The sequence below is a fragment of the Leptonychotes weddellii genome, chromosome 16 (genome assembly GCF_054177405.1).
Source record: "Leptonychotes weddellii isolate Sample4059 chromosome 16, ASM5417740v2, whole genome shotgun sequence".
NCBI lineage: Eukaryota > Metazoa > Chordata > Mammalia > Carnivora > Phocidae > Leptonychotes > Leptonychotes weddellii.
The window spans coordinates 25,118,476-25,126,565 of record NC_138384.1 but is presented as its reverse complement, the minus strand read 5'-3'; positions in this window follow the sequence as shown (position 1 = coordinate 25,126,565).

Below are 8,090 nucleotides of genomic sequence, written 5' to 3'. Positions count from 1 at the left end.
AAGGCAGTCGCTTAACCAACTGAGCCACCCAGGCGCCCCCAGAGATATACTTTTAATAGCTCATCAGAAAATGGGTTTTCTGTAGGACTGAGGGCATGAAGGGTGACCTGGGAGGTGCCTTTCTCAATGAAGACCCTGGTCACAGACAAGACTGAACAGCCCACCTCCCACTCGGAGATGCCAGCCATCTAACTGTGACCCTCAGAGCGCCGCACCCTAACCCTCTTCTTGCCAACAAGCACTTTTTTTTTTTAAAGATTTTATTTATTTATTTATTTATTTATTTATTTATTTATTTATTTATTTATTTATTTGACAGAGAGAGAGAGTGAGATTGCGAGAGCAGGAACACAAGTGGGGTAGTGGGAGAGGGAGAAGCAGGCTTCCTGCGGAGCAGGGAGCCCGATGCGGGGCTCGATCCCAGGACCCTGGGATCATGACCCAAGCCGAAAGCAGACGACAAAGCACTTTCTAATTGCTCACAGTCTCCCACCCGACCCGTCTACTGCTGGTCCACTCAATAAAGAACATTCCACAAACATCTGCAGGCCTGCTAAGTAAGATAACTACTCCTGACTACCCCATCTGTATACTGCTCCTCACTGCCAGAGTCCTGGAAACAGACCCTCTTCTAACTGGCTCCTTGAATGGGTTTTGGTTTCAAGCTTTCTGTAACATATAATAGCTCCCATTCAGGAAGCAATTAAGGGCCAGACACTGCTCCAAGCAATTCAAAGACATTACTGCTAATCTTTTAACAATATGAAAAAACAGACATGATCACTCCACTCTGCCCCCATCCACCCCCTCTCCATTTTACAGGTAAGAAACAATCTCAGGGGCGCCTGGGTGGCTCAGTCGTTAGGCGTCTGCCTTCGGCTCAGGTCATGATCCCAGGGTCCTGGGATCGAGCCCCGCATTGGGCTCCCTGCTCTGCGGAAAGCCTGCTTCTCCCTCTCCCATTCCCCCTGCTTGTGTTCCCTCTCTGGCTGTCTCTCTGTCAAATAAATAAAATCTTAAAAAAAAAAAACAACAAAAAACAGAATCTCAGCATTTAACTAACTGGACCACAGTTTCCCAACCAGGAAAAGGAAGAGGCCAATTCAAACACAGTTCTGACTCTCAAGAGACCCAATGTTTCTAAGATAATAAGGGAACTGTACACTTCTAAATCAAGAAAATAAGGAAAAGCTTCCTCTTCTCTCTAAAAAGACAGAGTCCAGGAAGGAAGCAAAAAATACCTTTAAATTTGTTTTCTTCATCCGTTATCAGTTCCCCTTTACGAATGATGAAGTTGGAGGGTCAGAGAATACTAACTCTTATACCAGTACCAATAAGGGCTAACCCTTTCACTGCTATGGGGATCACTCTGTACTAGGCGAGCGTTACACACATCTGGTTCTAGTCCTCGCTTTTAACTCAACACTAAACTGTGTCTCAGTGCTACTTAACTGGATCATACATTAAAGTATGTCCTTAATTAATATAGATTTAAACGCTGAAAGGGCCATTCAAGATGGTTTCTAGAGCCTCTACCAACTCTACAATGCTGTGGGTCCATACTAAGATCACCTAGTTTGTAGAATCCAAATTTTCTAACCCCTTTTCTACCTTTTTCCATTCTACCATACTGTCTCTATCACAGCAAATCAAGGTAGAATAAACAGATATTTTATGACTGCATATTTATTCTTTTCTTCCTCCTACCTCATATAGTTAGGGGAGAAATGAAACAGTAAATATCAGTTTTTGGTATTCCTTTCGAATGGTGTTTTTCAAGATGTGAGTCAGAACTCATAATTGGGTCATGAAACCGATCAGCACTTTTTTCAATCAAGTAACATGCAACAGAGATATATGGTAAGGGTAGATACTGTTCTGTGAAACTTTTCTTCCAATTATGTATACATCTTTTTATGTATGAAGTGCATCATGGTATAAAATATACCTCTTACTATGGGTCACAGACAAAAAGCTGGAAATTACTGCTCTAGATGTCAACTCTTTGGCGCCCCAAAATATTACTATTTATTGCTGTGGAACAAACACCATACATCTGCCCAAGCAATATCTCCAGCCATGTGTTTTTTTTTTTTTTTTTTAAGTAGGCCCCACGCCCAGCTTGGAGCCCAGTGCGGGGCTCGAACTCACGACCCCGAGATCAAGACCTAAGCTGAGATTGAAAGTCAGATGCTTAACCAACGGAGCCACCCAGGCAACCCCCCCCCCATGTGTCCCACCTTTAACAGAGGAAATGGGCTGCCTTGTAATGTATAAAGGTTTCCCCCACTATCTGAAAGTAGAACATTCCTTTGAAACCTTTTGTAAGCCAAAAAGACATAAAGCAAAGAAGCAATTACCATTAATACATATGAAAAAATTTCCGAGTGTTCCCAGACCCCCAAAATAACCTCTCTCTGGCTTTTCTGATACCTTAGAGTACATCTTGTTAACGGAGGCACCGAATAAAACAAGATAAAGCACAGATGTTCACAGATACAGTTCAAGGCTCTGGCGGCTGAGATGCTGAGTGCGGCTCTCAGGGGCGCTGCTCGCACGGCTACTGCTTGGGGTGTGTGCTACAAGACAAATGCTGACGGCTGCTTTGCTTTTCACCTTTTTCGTAAAAACAGAAGTCCGCTTTGGATTTCTTTTGGTTTGCAAAAACAGGTACTAACGTAGGTCCTTCTGTAAAAGCAAAGTGGCATAACACGGACTTTTGAAAAGTACAGGGGATACCTGTACTAACCAAAAACAACCCAGAACCTAACCACAGGTAAGCCATTCTCCTATCAAACGTGTGGCTCCATCTCAGGGACCTGACAGCCACGCTGGGAAAGACAGGCAAGAAACGGCCTTATTTTTAGTCACCAGGCAGGCTGGGTTTCAGAATACAAGTGGCAGCTAACTCCTACTGCAGAAGAAGGGAGTGGGCACAAGGATGTTTGTTTTTGTCATATGGCCAAATTCTCTTAGCTTATTTGCTTTCCAAAAGTGAAAACTGTAAGAAATAAGGGTCTCTGTGCGAAAAATTTCTGTATCCACTTTAGCTAGGGAAGTAAGATGGCAAAAAAAGAGCTTACAGTGACTCTTTTCACTGTTCTTTGCTTCCCACCTACAACAAGTAAGTGATTTGCTGGACAGTTACATAAACAGTTTGAAGGTTCTGAACACAGATTTCCTGACCATTAAAAAATAAAACAAAAAAGATAAAATCATTAGTCTAGCTTGGCCCCACAAAGCAAAAGCCATATTTTACATGGTCCTCAGAACACAAAAGACCATTCCATGTCTCTTCCCCTTCAACAGATCAACTGGCAATCTACTCTGACAAAATTTAAAGTGAAGCACCCACAGCGGGCCAGGCTTTCTACGAGAAGGTATCTGACATAAGACAAAAACACACAGTGAGTGCTTTAAAAGTCTTGTATCTTCTCTCATTTAATACATAACAATATACAAATTAATAGGAAATCTGTAACCAACATTCCAAATCAAAATAACACAAGTAAGCAGCGACAGGAGAAAATGGTCATCGTAGATGAAAAAAAAACATTGCTAAGACACAAGCAACAGCTAGGAAGGCAATGAAAAGGGAAAAGAAAACTAAGTAGACCAAAAAAGAAACTTAAAAACCAGAATAACCAAGAGGGTCGGCCCAAGATGGAAAGAAGACTTCCAATAAGCACTGCAAGTAGCCATCAGAACTTTAGATAGTGAAAGGGAGCAGTGTCTGATTTCTGCGAAGACAGGAGTGTGAGTTGTATCCACTATGTGCTTCAGCTCATTCTAAGTAAAATACCTACTACTCCCTTAACCTTGCCTAAATTTCCCTTCTTCCCAATTTCTGAACAACCTCTTCGGAAACCTTCTCTTGGGTGAGATTTTTACAAAGGTAAAGCTGCTACTTCAGGAGAAAGTGAGGAAGGACAAAGCGAGATACTGTGTTCAGATGGGCACAACAGAAACCCTGCCAGTACTCAGAGCCGCTGGGCTTATCAGATGGTGTGGACAAGCTTTTCATTAGCTCCCTTTGTGGCGCCTACAGAGAACGCCTCAAGGAATTTTCAGGTGCAGAGAGATGTTCATTACTGATAAAGCCTAAAAGACGAACAGAGAAATTTTAAAATTTAAACATTTTCAAGATTTGGGGGAATTTCATATGGTTTTATAGCATGTCTGGTTATTTTATCAGAGCAATATTTAATGCAATACAGTAAGGATGCATAAAATGTCAGCCTAAAACACCCAAGAGATAGCGCATCCCCTTTTGCAAGGAATACAGACGGAACTGCAAATCCAGGCTTTATTCTACAACTCAGGTATTTAGAGTAAATCCCACAGCTTGTTTTCTACAAAAAAGTTTAATACTTTAAATTGTTTCTTCACAGACTACATTACATTTAAAAAAGTAGATACATAGATATCTTTAAAAAAAAAAAATCGGGGCGCCTGGGTGGCTCAGTCGTTAAGCGTCTGCCTTTGGCTCAGGTCATGATCCCAGGGTCCTGGGATTGAGTCCTGCGTTGGGCTCCCTGCTCCGCGGGAAGCCTGCTTCTACCTCACCCCTGCTTGTGTTCCCTCTCTCGCTGTGTCTCTCTGTCAAATAAATAAATAAAAATCTTAAAAAAAAAAAAAAAAATCCCCCTGCAGAAAGCAGTGCTAAGCCAGCAGCTGACATTACCAATTGTAACAGATTTTTAATGCCGTTGTATGAGTTCTCACTGCGCATTTATGCAAAAGCCTAGCCGCTCTCATTCAGCAGGTGGCAGCAGACCCTGCAAGAGTGGCTGAGGAGTGCCACCATTTGCCAGCTCAGCAGATCCAGAGGCCCGCAGGCAGCTCTGGACCCACAGGTGACAAACCTTGTCACTGTAACATGGCGCTGCATGGGCACCAGGCCATCTGTCACTGTCAGGCTGCAGGGTCCCATTTTGTACATGGGTTCTACTACTGGGCTAAACAAAGGGTCACACAATTAGGTGGTGGATTTGGGTCCATTAAGGCAAAATAAATCACTTGCTCCCATAATTAGCATTGGTTTAAAGGATGGTCTACAAATTCTTACAGGTTAACGCTAACCCAGTGTGTCCAAGGAGATTCAAAAGGTAAGAACACACAGCTCTGAGAAAATGCCTCCTTCTGGATCCACCCAGGGCCTTCCGGACAGCACTGACTTAAGCATGCTGGCACGCCTGGTCTCTTCAAGGGCATGCCAGTCCAGGCGTGATGAAATTCCATCTAACCTGTGCCTTCTGCAAAAGCCACAGGCCTATGAGAGAGCCATTCATACAAGCCCACCTAACTGCCTTCTGTGGATCCCTTCCTTTTTTTTTTTTTTTTAAAAATTTTATTTATTTATTTGAGAGAGAGAGAACGAGAGAGAGAGCATGAGAGGGGGGAGGGTCAGAGGGAGAAGCAGACTCCCTGCCAAGCAGGGAGCCCGATGCGGGACTCGATCCCGGGACTCCAGGATCATGACCTGAGCCGAAGGCAGTCGCTTAACCAACTGAGCCACCCAGGCGCCCGGATCCCTTCCTATTATCCTCCCCAACCCATGAAAGGAGAAGGAGGATGAGGAGGAGGAAGAGGGAAATAACTACCGTATAACAAAAACCCAATTTCCGAGACTTTTAGTACTGAGTAAAGAAAGAATGTAAGAGGCAGGACTCATCACGACCCAGAAGGGGAAGTCTCTGAGGACGGGGACGTGCCATTCCTGTGTGCGGCAGTGAGGGGTGCAGAGCGCACAGCACACCTCCCTTGTCAACACAATGGAGGCACACACCTACCAGATGTCTCTTCCTATTTCTACGCCAAGTCATGAAGCTGCAGCTGCTTCTGAGCACACTGGGATACCACCCTTGCAAAGTAAGGCTGAGGTTAAGAGCTGCACCCTTGTAAGGGCCAGTTAAGTCTCTTGTGCTACTGCTACAAAACTGTTTGTGCCCTTTTAGGGAGTCCAGGGCACTCCCGTTATGTGTTCCCTATCTCTGGCCTTCCAGGAAAGGAAAGCAATCTGTTCGGCTCAGTCACTGGGAGACTAGGTGCAGAGGGTAAGAGCACAAATTAATGAGTAAAAGAATAAACGATGGCCATTTAGGCACTAATGAGAAAAAAAATATCTTCAGCAGAACTCCCCGTTCCTCCCAAATCCAGCAAAGCCCTGCAGTGACCTTTTGGGGTTGCATAGATAACTTCCCCCGATGGTCACAAGAGGTCTGGGGAGATGATGTGGCTTGCTCGGTGCTGACAATCTCACCACTTCATGAAAAACAAGCCAGAGCCTGCGTCCTAGGGAGAGAGAGGGGCCATGATACAGCAGGATGCGCCATGCTGCAGTGGCTGGGCCTATGCTGGCCACCCTCTCCCTCCACTCCTAGAAGTGGGGCAGGAAGGAACAGGAACACTAGAAGCCAAGACAGAGATGGAGGGAGGGCAGCCAGCCAACTGTTCTCAGACTGCTGAGGTGGCCCCATGGGAGAAAGCAAGGACAGCAACTCTGAACATTTTATCTCCCTGCCCTACTCCCTGCGCCAGTAAAAAACTAGTACACTTACTAGGGCTAACCTTTGGGGACACAAGACCAGGGAAGATTCTAAAGAGAAAACTTCAATCTAGTTTTGCAAATGGGATATAATAGTGTGGCAAAGTATGTCTGGCTTCAAAAACAGCACCAGAACCTTCTCCTCACCCAACGGTATGAACAGATCTAAAACATATTAATGCCATAGCCATTCGAAGTGATGGTAAGGTAAGAGGAGGAGGATATACATTAAGGGACGATAAAAATGTTTTACTATGTCTTTGGGGAACTGATTTCCATCTTGGTGATGGATCAGTCCACAGTCAAAGAACTTTGGGTACTGAAACCACACTGCAGTATAAAATGGGAATGCATCAATAATGGCCTTTTATCATGGCCGACATCCCCTGCCACTGTCCCCCAAACCCACTCTAAAAGAACTCATTAAAACAACCCTGTATTTTATCAAAAACACAGATCCCCTGGCTTTCCCATCTAGTGTCTTTTCCCTTTGGAAATAGGAAACAAAAGCAAGATTTGGGGGCTGTGAGAACAGACAGCAGAGGGTGTGTCTCCGAGCCAGTCAGGTGGGAACTGAGAGGTTTTTGCCAGGCTGGTTTCTACAGCGCTCAGAATTAAGTTCTACTTAGCAAGCACAAGGAGCGCTGTGAGTCAAGACAATGTTTGAGAACCACGTGTCATACTAATTCCCTGCTGGTACGCCGTGTCAGTCATTTACACTGCAGTCGAAAACCACAGCTCCTCCCGCTATGCAGCATTGCTTATGCCGATGGGATTGGAGCACTGATCATCATGGCTGTCAGAGAAAAGGGAGCTTTGGCTTTGCGGCAGTTTCTTCTTCTTCAGAAATTCTTTTTCAAACATTTGTCTGGAGTCCACTAAAACAAGCAAGAGACTTTTATTTATAACTTCCAGTTGTCTTACACGGAATTTGTCATGGTACGCCTCTGCTCTGCTAACAGTACTTGGGATTTTACTCTCTCTCTCTCAAATCTTAAGTTTGGAAACGTTTTGACTTTACCCTGTCAGAGCTGAGGGAATGCCACAGGATACACCACTCACCATTAATCACCATGGGTAGAGAAAACAGAATTCTAACACTGCCTAGCTGGAGTGGCAAATACAAACTACAGGAGGAGAATGCAAGACCATCTTATGAATACAAATAGTCTGAAACTGACAGGGAGCTAAAACCTTTCAGCCAGCCCTTCCATACTAGGAAAAGGGCAACCCTGCACTATGGGACTCCCCTCATACCTACAGCTGAAGGAGTCATCTGCTGAGAGGCCGTGTCAAAATGCCCGGCTCCATCTCAGCTTAGGGCAGACGACCGTGACGACCATGCCCACCCCAGGAGATGAGTACTTCCTCCTTTGAACTGAGCCAACATGATGGACGACCTAAAAGCTCAACTTGCAAAATGTGTCTTATTTTTAAATGTTTGTTTATAAATGATAAATTTGTAAATGCGTATCAACTACAACACAGGCGCAGGAAGACTCCAGGCACAGCTCAATTAAGTCATTTCTGACAAGACTGAGCA